Below are 14711 nucleotides of genomic sequence, written 5' to 3' on the forward strand. Positions count from 1 at the left end.
TGTTTACTTCCTGGTTACAGGTCGCGCGATAGCACATATCATCTCATGCGATCTTAAAGAGAACTTGACGTGAACAGTTTAGGATGCATATTCCGTGAAAACATTAGAACTCTGAAATGCTGACTAAATATAAAGCATCTTTTATCTGTAACATTAAAACCTACACTGACAATAAGTAATAACTTAAAAATGAAACATAAAAGCAGACCACTACTTACTTGCCGTTGCCTGGCTGGGGGAGAAAGGTCCGTCGGAGCAGCGATGGCTTCGTGACATCGGGTAGGTGCACGCAGGCTATATCTATAGCTATTCTAATGTCTTATTTTTGCCCTGGGCGCTCGGCATAGGCGACCTATGTGTTGGGGGCGCCCTTAATTAATTAATCGATACATTAATTAATTAATTAATTATTTAATTAATTAAGATACCGTAGCAGCAGGAGTCAGGACGGTGCTCCCCCCCGGGCTAAAGCCCCGGATGTTTTCAATTGCTAATGACGCGCCTGGTTTGGGAGCCGAAAGAGCCGGCTCTCCACAGTAAGAAGAGCCATTAGAGCCGCATCTCGCAAAGGAGCGGAAAATCCCATCACTATCAGCTATCCGCTTTGCCACCAATGCTCCCTTTAATACACACCTACTGTGAACTTTTCAAAACTGGTGGACTGGCCCTACGCTCCAAACCCGTCGACTCCGACATTGGCTTCAGTTTATTTATAAGACACTCCTGGGCAAGACCCCGTATTACCTTTCCTCCCTTCTCCATCTCTCTAGAAGCATTTACCGCACAAGATCATCTGAGCTTATCAAACTCATCAACCCACTCACCAGGACTACCTTCGGCCGAAACTCCTTTCATTTTGCAGCAGCTTTTGACTGGAACAAAATTCAAGACACCTCAAACTTACAGCTTTCATATCACAGTCTGCCTTCAAGCAGAAACTTAACTATATCTTAGTAGACCCCCCCCTGCTCCTGTTGATTTCACTGTTTCTCATTTGCATTACACCCTTCACACACAATATAACATTGACCCATCTTAATTATTATTATTATTTATAGTGCATTGGTGTTTTCTATTTTCTTTCTGTACATAGGTTATGTATTTGTATATCCGTTTTATATTTGTCTAAATTAGTCATGCTTGTGTTTTTGTTATTTGTGTTGTCTCTCCTGGCACTCATTTAATATTCTTACATTGATTCTTAAATATGTATATGTAAAAACGGATGTGAATAATTACTTTACAGTTAAAATAAGCCAATGTATAAATTCATATTATTTTGCCGTTTTAGGTTTGCGATTTAGTCACTTCCTGTGACGTCATTTCCTGTTAAAAATCTTACCTCTGTAGAAGGAATGGCAGACATGTGCATCTTCTGATTGTAATCCGCTAGCATCCACATGGAAGCATCTAAGAGGCAATGCCGTAAGTTTGTTTAATCAATGCAAGACATGTTTAAGATAATATATTAGAGTGGATTTAGTTAAAAATAATGTTTGATTGTGTGTTAAAAACGTTTTGGTTAGCAATTGTGTACAAACTAAAATCAATGCAATTGGCATCAGAATGTCTTCATACAGTGTTAGACAGTTTATATTATTATTTACAACTATGTACAACATGCTGTTTAGTCAAATGTACATTCAGTATTTTTGTATTCTTTTATTTGCAGTTTTCACCGTCTGTTAATGAGGAATTGTGACAGTAAATGGTCAACCCTACTACGACTCTGTCTTCATTGGCTACGGTTTAACTCGGTGTTAAGTCAGAGTTACAACACACTGCACGAGAACACTACAGTGAAAAGGCAGCATTGGATGTTTTGAAGTGGTCGCCATGGCAAGCAACAGATCGTCTGTCGGCAGTGCTAAGAGCATCAAAACATCAGCATCATCAGTAAGCGCAGCCCGCGTCCGGGCCGAAGCAGAAGCTGCAAAGGTGAGAGCTTTCATATGCTAGCCAGGAGGCTAAGCTAAAAATGGAAAAAGCTGCTAGAGAGGCAGAAAGGGCAACTAGAGATGCTCAAAATAAAATGGAAACTACCAAGAATAGGACACAGAGTATAAATTGGAAACTACAAGAGTAGACAGAGTTGGAAGTGTTAACCCTTCATAGAGAAGCTGACGCAGCCATGGTGACAGCTCAAGTGTTGGAAACGACAGCAGAGGCGATGCAGTCTGTTGTCGAAAGACGGGAAAATCTGAATCTGAAAAGATGAAAATTAAACGCACCAGTGAATCGTTCATCCCAGATCGACCCTTAAGATAATCCCAGCTCCTCAATTAGGCAAAGTCACATGACACTTCATGACATGGCATCCAGCGGAGGAAGACGACTATCAACCACAACCTGTCAGCAGGAAAATGCTGACAGTAAACAACCACTCGCCACCACATTTACATGACCCAACTAAAGCTGAGACAAAGGCTAAGTGTAGTAGAGCTAACCCCATCATGCACGCTCAGGCTCACGTCGTATACTCTGCTACATTCCCCTCAAACTGGCACAACCATGTCCCCTTTAGGGGAGCCTTGGCACGACGAGACCTTGTGACTTCAGGGCTGTACCAGTTCGATGACAAGCCAGAGAATTATCGGGCATGGTACTTCCTCTTTCTCCCAGTGCAGCCAGTGAAGTTAACCTCACAGCAACCAAGAGTTGGACCTCATGACCAAATGGCTGGGAAAAGAATCTAGCGAACAGGTTAAACGCATACGATCGGTGCATGTCAACAACCCCAATCTGGCTCTAGACAAAGCATGGGAACGGTTGCGTGAATCCTATGCCGCCCCCGAAGTCATTGAAAAGTCAATGTTTCAGCGCTTAGACAACTTTCCGAAGATTTCAGCCAAGGATCATTTGAAGTTACGTGAACTTGGAGATCTACTTACGGAGATCCAAGGTGCTAAAGAAGATGGATATCTGGCCGGCTTGTCCTACCTGGACACCTCACGCGGCATTGGACCAATCGTAGACAAACTTCCTTACGGGCTTCAGGAGAAGTGGGTGTCTGCAGGGTCACGGTACAAAGAAGGAAACAACCGTCGCTTCCCTCCCTTCGAGTACTTTTGCAACTTTATTAGCTACGAGGCAAAAAAGCGCAACGACCCTAGCTTTAATTATCAAGGCAGCACAACAACACCCACCAAACCTGACAAACCATTTTCACGGAACTTGAACACCAACAAACCAATCTCAGTTCACACAACGGATATTTCAACAATCAACAACGAACCCATCTCGGTTCACACAACGGATATTTCCACTACCAACAACGACCCTAACAATAACTGCCCATTACATAACAAACCCCATCCCCTTAAAAGGTGTAAAACATTCAGGAACAAACTCCTCGATGATAGAAAGGCCTTCCTCAAAGAGAAAGGAATGTTTCAAGTGCTGTGCCTCCAGCTCCCACCTTGCCAAAGACTGCAGGTCCCCTGTGATGTGCTTTGAATGCAACAACACCGGTCATGATACAGCCATGCACCCTGGCCCACCTCCTCAAACTGTCAAGGCTCCTCCACCGTCACAAGAGTACGGCGGGGAGGGAGATCATCCCGACATGGCTGTCGTTGGAGCAACATGCACAGAAGTTTGCGGTCCAGGCCAGTGGAGCCGTTCATGCTCAAAAATCTGTCTCGCAAAGCTTTACCCCAAGGGTTCAAAGGACATGGCCATCAAAGCCTATGTAATCCTGGATGACCAGAGCAATCGCTCATTAGCAAGACCAGAGTTCTTTGAGCGGTTCAGTGTGAAGAGCGAACCATTCCTGTACCATCTCAGAACTTGCTCTGGCATCATAGAAACATCCGGCAAGAAGGCAGAAGGATTCGAAATCGAGTCACTGGACGGCACAGTTCTCATTTCTCTCCCACCACTCATTGAGTGTCATGAGATCCCGAATAATCAGTCTGAGATTCCAACACCAAACGCTGTTTTTCATCAGCCTCATCTCCATCACATTGCAGAGCACATCCCTGAACTGGACCCAGAGGTAGAAATACTACTGCTGCTAGGAAGAGATGTTCTCAGGGCACACAAGGTAAGGCAGCAGGTCAACGGACCACATAACGCCCCCTTTGCCCAACGTCTGGACTTGGGTTGGGTAGTGATAGGGGAAGTGTGCTTGGGTAATTTACATAAACCAACAGTCAACACATTCAAGACGAATGTGCTGGACAGCGGTCGCCACTCAATCTTTCAACCCTGTACAAGCTTCATGCACGTCAAGGAGAAACATCAAAGCTCTGGAACAGCACCCGAGAGAATGCTGGGACAGACAGTGTTCAACCGTACTGAGAACGACAACAAACCTGCTCCATCAGTGGAAGACACCATCTTCATGAAGATAATGGACACAAACGTCTACAGAGACGACGCTAACAGTTGGGTCGCCCCATTGCCCTTCAGAGAAGTACGACGGCCTTTACCAAATAACAAAGAGCAAGCAATCAATCGGTTTGCATCCCTGCAACGAACCTTGAAAAGAAAACCGGAGATGCAAGAACAGTACGTGACATTCATGAAGAAGGTCTTTGCCAATGGACATGCCGAGGAAGCACCACCGCTGAGAGAAGAGGAGTGCTGGTATCTCCCAACGTTTGGAGTTTATCACCCTCAGAAACCCAATCAGATCAGAGTTGTCTTTGACTCCAGTGCCCAGTACTCCGGTGTCTCCCTCAACGACGTGCTCCTCACTGGACCCGATCTCAACAACTCCCTCATTGGGGTTCTTTTACGTTTCCGGAAAGAGAGAGTTGCAATCCTCGCAGACATCCAGCAGATGTTTCATTGTTTCTTAGTGCACGAAGACCATCGCAACTTCCTCCGGTTTTTGTGGTATAAAGACAGTGACGTGAACAAGGAAGTTGTTGAGTACCGGATGAACGTCCACGTCTTTGGCAACTCACCGTCTCCTGCTGTTGCCACTTATGGGCTGCGAAGAGCCATAAGAGAGGGTGCACGAGAGCATGGAGCTGATACTGTCGAGTTTGTGGAAAGACATTTCTATGTGGATGATGGCCTAATATCACTACCGTCTGAAACCGAGGCCATCGATCTTCTTCAACGAACACAGGCCTCTCTCGCCGAATCAAACCTACGCTTACATAAGTTCGTATCAAACAGCCCAGTAGTCACAGAGGCTTTTCCGCCCGAAGATCGCGCTCCAGTCGTCAAAGACCTAGATTTGAGTGGAGAAACTGAACCCACACAACGGAGCTTAGGTCTGCTCTGGGAGATCACGTCCGACACGTTCACTTACTCAGCATCAAACGTGGATAAACCATTCACTCGACGTGGAGTCCTCTCCACAGTCAACAGCATTTTTGATCCCCTGGGTCTACTGGCACCCGTCACTATCCAGGGAAGAGCCCTCCTTAGGGAGCTTACATCAGAACTGTCTGACTGGGATACACCCCTCCCAGAAGACAAATCAAGCAGATGGGCAGGTTGGAAAGATTCCCTCCAAGACCTGAAACAGCTTCATGTTCAGCGCACATACACGACAACCTCCCTCACGAAAGCTGTCCACAGGGAATTGTGTGTGTTCTCGGACGCGTCAATCAAAGCCATCGGTGCTGTGGCCTACTTGAAGATAGTGCAGGAAGATCGGAAGACCGAAGTAGGCTTCGTTATGGGTAAGGCCAAGCTGGCACCCCTGTCAGAACCGACAATACCAAGGCTTGAGCTGTGTGGCGCCGTCTTGGCAGCAGAGATGGCAGATCTTATCAAAGAAGAGCTGGACCTGAAGTTAGATGCCATTACGTTTTACACGGACAGCAGAGTAGTGCTTGGCTATATTTGCAACGAAACAAAGCGATTCTACACATATGTCCACAACAGAGTCCAACGAATCCGGCAGTCCTCAAAGCCCGAGCAATGGCACTATATGTACAGAAGAGAACCCTGCCGACTACGCATCAAGGTCTTTACCCGCATCCTGCCTGGCACAGACCTCTTGGTTCACTGGACCTTCTTTCCTGCGTCAGCCACGCGGAGAAAACGCAGACAGCTGAGAGATTCAGGTTAATCGACCCTGAAAAAGACTCCGAAATCCGACCACAGGTACAAAACTTCAGCTACTTACCTGGAGGAATCAATACTCACCTCTGGTCGTTTCGAGCGCTTCTCCACCTTTACTTCACTGGTAAGAGGAATTGCATTCCTCATGCACATGGCAAGATCCTGCAAACATTCAAACCAAGACAGCAGGTGCAAAGGCTGGCATAAATGTAACTTACCCTCGAACTCTAGACGAAATGGCACAAGCAAGGAAAGTTATCTTTAAAGCAGCTCAGAAAACAGTCCTGGCAAAAGAACTGGCAGTTCTCCATGCCAACAAAACCATACCAAAGAACAGTCCTCTGAGGACACTCAACCCAATCTTGGAGGATGACCTCATCTGCGTTGGAGGGCGACTAAAGCACTCTCATCTTGCTACCGCAGAGAAGAACCCAATAGTTCTGCCCAAAGGCAGCCACATTTCCCTACTGCTCACACGGCATCACCATGAGCAGGTGAGACACCAAGGCCGTCACCTGACGGAAGGAGCGATTAGGGCAGCAGGACTGTGGCTCTTGGGAGGCAAGAAGCATTAACTCAGTAATCCACAAATGCGTAACCTGTCGCAAGCTACGCGGGAAGCTGGAGGAACAAAAGATGGCAGACCTGCCTTCAGAACGTCTTGAAATCTGCCCTCCTTTTACATATGTGGGCCTCGATGTATTTGGGCCCTGGTCTGTTACAATCAGACGCACCAGAGGAGGACAGGCAGAGAGCAAGCGTTGGGCCATCATGTTCAGTTGTATGAGTTCCAGAGCTGTTCACATCGAAGTATCGAATCTATGGACACATCCAGTTGCATAAATGCCCTCAGACGTTTCTTCGCACTCAGAGGCCCAGCTAAACAGCTAAGATCTGATTGCGGCACCAATTTCGTTGGAGCAAGCAAGGAGCTTGGGATGGACAAATCAGTACAAGGTACCTCAGCGAACAAGGATGTAGCTGGGAATTCAACCCCCCGCACGCCTCTCATATGGGAGGTTCCTGGGAGCGTATGATTGGCGTTGCCAGAAGAATCCTCGACTCAATGCTCCAACAGCAAAACACTCGCTTGACCCATGAAGTGCTTTGCACACTAATGGCGGAAGTCACAGCGATTATGAATGCACGCCCACTCTTACCTGTGTCTACAGATCCCGAGAAACCTTCATACTTTCTCCGTCCATGATCCTCACACAGAAGTCGGGAGTTACACCTCCTCCTGGAGACTTTTCCGACAAGGATCTGTACACAAAGCAATGGAGACAAGTCCAGGCCCTCGCAAACCTGTTCTGGACCCGCTGGAGCCGAGAATACTTACCTTCCTTGCAGCACAGACAGAAGTGGACAGTGCCCCGCAGAAACCTTCAGGTTGAAGATCTGGTTCTGCTCAGGGACAAGTAGGCCGCTCGCAACAACTGGCCTATGGCCAGAGTCAATGCCACATTCCCTGGGAAAGATGGGCATGTAAGGAAGGTCGAAGTGAAAACAACTGACCAAGGCAATGTTAAAACCTTTCTCCGGCCGACTGCAGAGATTGTTCTGCTCCTTCCTGAAGACTGATCTAAAGACAATGTTCAAGACCGGTACAAGTTCTAAGTGACCTCACATAGGTCAGACGGGGAGTGTGTTGTCTCTCCTGGCACTCATTTAATATTCTTACATTGATTTCTTAAATATGTATATGTAAAAACGGATGTGAATAATTACTTTACAGTTAAAATAAGCCAATGTATAAATTCATATTATTTTGCCGTTTTAGGTTTGCGATTATGTCACTTCCGGTTTAGTCACTTCCTGTGACGTCATTTCCTGTTAAAAATCTTACCTCTGTAGAAGGAATGGCAGACATGTGCATCTTCTGATTGTAATCCGCTAGCATCCACATGGAAGCATCTAAGAGGCAATGCCGTAAGATTGTTTAATCAATGCAAGACATGTTTAAGATAATATATTAGAGTGGATTTAGTTAAAAATAATGTTTGATGTGTTGTTAAAAACGTTTTGGTTAGCAATTGTGTACAAACTAAAATCAATGCAATTGGCATCAGAATGTCTTCATACAGTGTTAGACAGTTTATATTATTATTTACAACTATGTACAACATGCTGTTTAGTCAAATGTACATTCAGTATTTTTGTATTCTTTTATTTGCAGTTTTCACCGTCTGTTAATGAGGAATTGTGACAGTAAATGGTCAACCTTACTACGACTCTGTCTTCATTGGCTACGGTTTAACTCGGTGTTAAGTCAGAGTTACAACACACTGCATGAGAACACTACATTATTTGTACCTTTTATTCCTGGTGGGACCTCTTGGACCAGATCAATATTGTAAATAAGAAACTGTTCTTAATGTTTTATCTGGAAAAATAAAGGTTAAATAAAATAAAGTGCATTTCTTTTTGAACAGCACATCCGATCCATGACCTCTGTATTTTTTTTACATTTAAATGTATGCCCATAACTAACTGAGTTTAGCTTTATCTATTATTACTTTTATTTTCTTCCCTTTTCTTAATGTTACGTGTATTTCGTTTTTAAGATAAAACAAGAGAAACCCAAACATATCTTATGGTCTCGTATTTATGTAAATGTTTCATGTATTTATATGTTTTTTACATGTGACTGTCTGAGTTTGATGTGGGGTCTATGGTCTCGTAGTTATGTACACGTTTCATGTATTTATGTGTTTTGTTCATGTTGTGACTGAGTTTGTGATGCGAGTCTTTATTCTATGTTCCCACTCTTGGCCTGCACCTTGATGTGGTGAGTGGGCTTTAAACTAAGACTTAGTTTTATTTTTTTGTTTATTATTGATTGTCACAGTCTAGCTTATTAATGATACAAGGCCTTAATTAAACCCCTTCTCTTCTGTTTGCAGAAAATGGAAACTTCAGAGTATATTTTATCTTAAGTTAGAAAATCTTTGTTTCCTCATCAGATCCCAGTCCATCATGCTCCCCTTGCCTGCCGTGCCACCATCATGCCTCATGCATCACTTCTCAGCACCCTGCCCAGCTGCATCTTATTCCCTTACTCCAGCTCTTTCCCATAAGTGACAAACACGCCTCACCCAAGTGTTTTTAATAATTTATTAATTATGCATGTAAGGTGTGCTTAAGTGGCCTGAAAGGTGCCCATCAATAAAATGCTTATTAATATAACATTATGGCTCCATCAAAAGCAAAGTACACCTGCCATTTACAGTTATCATTTATACTATCCAAGACATCTTTAAACTTATTTACATAGGCCTACAGTAGGCCTGATTTCCTCTGAATGTTTAAATAAAAAAATTCCCTGTCCATGTCAGATCCCTGTCCATCATACTCCTGTTGTTGTCTTCCTGCACACCTGACTGCCTCCTCCATTGATTGCGGCCACAGCCCTCTCCCTGTACAATATTTCATGTTATACATTTCAGGATCAAGTTTGAGATTCAGTTTCAGTATTACTTGTTTTTGAAACCTGACATGGGGCTGGCACCGCCACCATCATATCTGTCTTATTTATTGCACCCACACATAATAGGTCCATGATACCATGTGGGGTCATTTCAGACTCCTTTGCTTCCTAACGCCTTGTGAGTTCCCTGGGTACACCAGCTGATGGGTCTTTGTATATATTGGGCATTTGATTCTCGTTCCAGAAACCGAAATATATTAAAAAACGAGTGGTAATTATTTCTGTTTTAACATTCAAAAAGGTATATACAAGGTGCTTTTCTTGTCAAGTCAAAAAGTGGCAAACTAATCTAAAATAATAATTGTTAAACATATAGAGAATCATCGGGGGATTACTTCCATGGTCGGTAAACGGTGCGACTGCTATCGCTCAGACCTCTCGCTTATGATGCTACAATGCTAAAAAACAAGAATATTTCTGCATCTGGTACGTCATGAATTAGGGCGTAGCCATAGACCCATGATGCGGAAGCATATCTCTCCTTGATGTTGCCCTGTACCACTGAGCAGTTTACATAGGAATGAATAGGCGCCATTTTTTAATCCGTTGTCCATTTTATAATGTGTCCATGATAAAAACACATCCACAACGGAGCTTTCTTCTTCTGCTCCAAACCTCCTCAGCACTTCAATAGCATCGCTTAGTGGCGGAACTTAGTCATTACACCTTAGAATGTGAATTGGCATGAAACAGGAAAACTAAATTATACAATTATAGAACATATATTAAATAACTTGGGGGGCTCTGAATTAACCGTCTACATTGCCCAAAAAAACTAAATGAATACAGTTTTGACCATGTAAACGGTATCACGCGATTTCGTGCTCATGCGCACAAACGTTATTAATCTATTGAATCGTGTACCAGATTACGATTGTCCGACTTTTCGTTCTGTGCTACACAGAACGAAATGTAAACCATTGCATTCTGAATGGAAGTGTTCTCCGACAATTGACGTGCTCCACAAAACGAAACGAGAGAGAGAAAGAGAGAAAGGGAGGGACAGAGAGAGAGAGCGAGAGAGAGAAGCTTCAGAAGGGGTGAGCGCAGATAGTACAGTGCACCCTCTAGTTATATATTTGTATATATTATTATCTAGTTATATATATGTCAACATTTCTGATTTGTAAGCAGACCTCCTCAAAAACAATGTTAATTGTCGGAGAACGCTCCCATTCATTGGTTTACATTTCGTTCTGTGCAGTACTAAAAAAGTCGGACAATCGTGATCTGGGACACGATGCGCACAGATTAACGTTTGTGCGCATGAGCACGAAATCGTGTGATACCGGGTTGACATAAAGCTTACTACGACTCACGTCGTCATTTATAAGGAAGAGGTTAACTAGTTGTATAGCTGCAGTTGCTACACTGCAGTGAGGACAACACAATTATATCTATTTTTTATCTTGGTAGACGACCGATTTTCAGTCATTGCTTGCTAGTTAGTAAGCTCGATTTCGCCAGCTTTGAAGGTATCACTGCACCAGTAGTTAAGTAGTGAATCTCTGACAACTTTTATTTAGTTAGTTATTGATGTAGGATTACTAGGATCAGTAAGGTTGATTAACGACGGGTTTAATCTGCTGAACCTGACGGTGTTAGCTACGGTGTTGGAGTACTGTGTGTCTGATGCTTTAGCTAGTAGAAATAAGGTTGCTTTTGTTTAATTATAAAACAAAAAAGGCAGTTGGATTACATAAATGAATAGAAATGATTCCACACAAAAAATAAGCCATAATGACAAGCTTTCAAATGTTATTACACAGACAGTAGTGTCATTCTTTTTTTTCATAATGTAAGCTTCTGTCTACCCCTCCCCCAACTTGGCAGCAATTTGGCCATGTGTGGGGAAACTCATTGACCTACAGGCTATTCAAGGTCTTCTGATTATTTTCACTCTCCTGCAGGTGGTGGCTGCTGCTGCTGGTGGCGGCGGCTGCTGCTTGATGGTGTATGCGGCTGATGGTGGATGCTGCTGATGGTGGATGCTGATGGCGGTGGCTGGTGCTGCTGGTGGCTTTAGCTGGCTGGTGCCGGCAAACACTGCTGCTGCATGTCGCTGCTGCAGCAGGCGATGGCTGCTTGAGCTGACTGGTGGTGGTGAAGGATGGTGGTGTTGCCTTCTGCTGCTAGTGGTGGCGGCTTGTGCTGGCGACGGCTGTTGGTGGCGGCGACTGCTGCGATTGTTGTCCTTCCTTTTGACCTGATGAACTTTACTATCCTTAACCTCAGCCTGATGTATGTGGAGTATTTTCTTTGTTTATTAATAACTTATAATAGTCCTCCCTGTTCCTTCACTTTGTTTTTGTTTTACCAGTTTACACATTTTTTGTTCTTGTTCCACACATGACTAACATTGTTTTATTTATTGATACCCCCTGGCTCTACTTTGCTTTTCTTGTTCACTTACTTAATGTTTGCTTCGTTGTTCTTAGTCCTTGTTCCCACTTGTTTTTGGTACCACAAACCTCAAGCTGATACGTGGAGAGGATTTCTTTCTAAACACTCAGCATCTCAAACACTGGGTCCAGCTTTAGGCCACGTTCACATCTAGCTTTTTTTGTAATAGGGAAAAGTTGAGCCTACCGTTTTTTCAACAAAAAGAAAAGCTGGCAGCATTTTTGGCCCTAAAAGCGCCTAGCAACGAATCCATTCTAGACCCGACGTTACTCGCCTACTACGTATCCAGGCTAGAGCCCATTAGACATGTTGTAGATCTCGACATGTTCTGTAATTAAAACTATTAAGCGCTCCAACGGCACTTTCCCGAGTGATTTGTCTGCCATTGTTTCTTGTTTTGACAGTTGAGAGTTTCCTTCGTGACGAAGTGTCAATGTTCCGCTTGTGATTGGTCAGTTGCCCAAAAGACGCCTGACGTCGGCCGATTTCTTCCTGAAAGTTGAACTTTTTTCAACGCTCCGTATGGCAAAAACGCTAGATGTGAACGTGGCCTTAGGCCGCGTTCACATCGCGTTCACATGCGCTGGCACAATCGCGTTCACAAGCGCTGGCAGAAAGCGGCCGACGTCAGGCGTCTTTTGGGCAACTGACCAATCACAAGCGGAACATTGACACTAATTACAGAACACGTCGAGATCTACATCATGTCTAATGGGCTCTAGCCTGGATTCGTAGTAGGCGAGTAACGTCGGGTCTAGAATGGATTCGTTGCTAGGCGATATAAAAAACGCTCTCTGTGCTATTAGGGCCAAAAACGCTGCCAGCTTTTCTTTTTGTTGAAAAAACGGTGGGCTCAACTTTTCCCTATTACAAAAAACGCTAAATGTGAACGTGGCCTTACATGGTACATCCTCTTTTGCAGCGTGCAGATGTTAGGCAGTGGAATCTGCATTTGCTGGAGGGTTTTATAACCAGTGGTCCATTTTACTTGTATTGCTTTTTTAATTGTCTCCTTTCCTCACCGTATTCCTCTCTTGTTAACACTTATTTATACAATATTCATCCCTGTTCCTTCACTTTGTTCTTGTTTTTCAAGACACACACATTCTGGCTTAGTCTTAAAAGTATCATGGTTGTGTGGTCAGCTCCGGCCTCATCAGAAGAAGTTGCCTGGAAACTAAATGCTAAATGGACTGTTGCTACTCTGCTTTCTCAATCGCTCTCTGACTACGGGTAAGTTAATCGGAATTACAAGCAAAATCAAGGAAATCAAATAGTCCATTTGCGCAAAAATTAACATCTTGAATTTGAATTCAGAACAGATTTAGTAAGGTTAAGCCACTAAAGTCAGTAGCCTAGTGCTATCCATGCTAAAACGTGAATTTCCCCCTCAAACTTACAGGCCCACTATGCAGGATCGGCCATTTCTTCGCTGTTTTCTTGGTTTGCGCACACACTTTTCTCTACACAGCACCCCCTACAGCTTCGTAGTAGATATTTTACCATGTCGTAACAACTCGTTGACGACCCTTCCCCATGCACTTCTACACTACGCTAGCCATGTGCATTTCTTTTCAAAGAAGCCGGTGTGGGTGTCAGATTGACTCGGCTGCCAGATCGACTCGGGGTCATGCCCTTACAGATGACGTATACACTTGACGTATCGACACAAGCCAACGGACAAACCCGCAAGGGTTGTTTATAAACGGGGCTCAATCATGGACATAAAAAGAAGGGTCAACTCATTTTGGTTTTGATTTCATTGAACGCAGCCCTTTCTTTCGCACAACAAAGCCATTGGAAACACGTCTAAAAGCACTGATTAATGCATATGTAACCCAGTTCCTGTTAGGGACTCTTATTCTGAAGGAGGAGAACGGAAGTGTCTGCGTGTGGGTCGCTGTTTTGACTCTGTGTTGGGAGCGCTGGAAATAAAGTGGATCGCCCCATTCAGTGAATGGAGTTAACGATTCTTCTTTTATATATAACCCAAGTAAATGCAATTATTCATAGATTAGAAAACAAAAGGAGATCGTTAATACTTGGGAATAACATGGGAATGAATGAAACGCGCATGCGCATTAAAAAGAAAGCGTTTACAGGAAGTGTGTCATTATTGCGCATCTAGGACCTCTAATTGTTTTATCTTTGGTTGAACAGAACAATCAGTGTAAGAGTGTTGGCCAACATAATAATCTAAATAAACAACAACCTGGATTCGGGGATTCAGCCTGTATCTGGGGGACGAGACAGACGAACAGCAAAAAAAACCCATGGAAACAAAGGTGTTTCCATGGTTGCACCCAAGCAAGCTAGAAACATATAGGGCTCACAACAAAACGGTCGAGAAAACATATTTTTACAGGGCTCACCACAAAATGGTCGAGCAAACACATTTTTACAGAGACTATCAACATCAAGAATACCACGAAGACAAAGTTCACCCAAGGGTACTTTCAATTTCAAAAGCAAGCCAAGTCGGCGTCTGATTTGCAGTCTTCTTCTTTCAGTTCACGCTATTCCTGAAAAGCTCGTCCAACGTTTACTCGTGTCTGGCCTCTCTGTCGGTCAGTCTCCCTTTTCTCTTCTTCTGTTCCTCCGACATTGGGTTTCTCTGTCTCTTTTTAGTCAGCTGATCTATGATGAATGTAACAACCCCTTAGTAACTTGTGTTTATATCGAGCCGGTTCCGTGTTTGGGGGTCTGTGACGTAAAGCAATTTGTTACTTCGCGAGAGCCGAGACTCCCGCGAGAGTGGGCGGCGGGTCGCCGGCAGAAACATTCCCTTTCTCCG

The sequence above is a fragment of the Gadus morhua genome, chromosome 4 (assembly GCF_902167405.1).
Source record: "Gadus morhua chromosome 4, gadMor3.0, whole genome shotgun sequence".
Taxonomy (NCBI): domain Eukaryota; kingdom Metazoa; phylum Chordata; class Actinopteri; order Gadiformes; family Gadidae; genus Gadus; species Gadus morhua.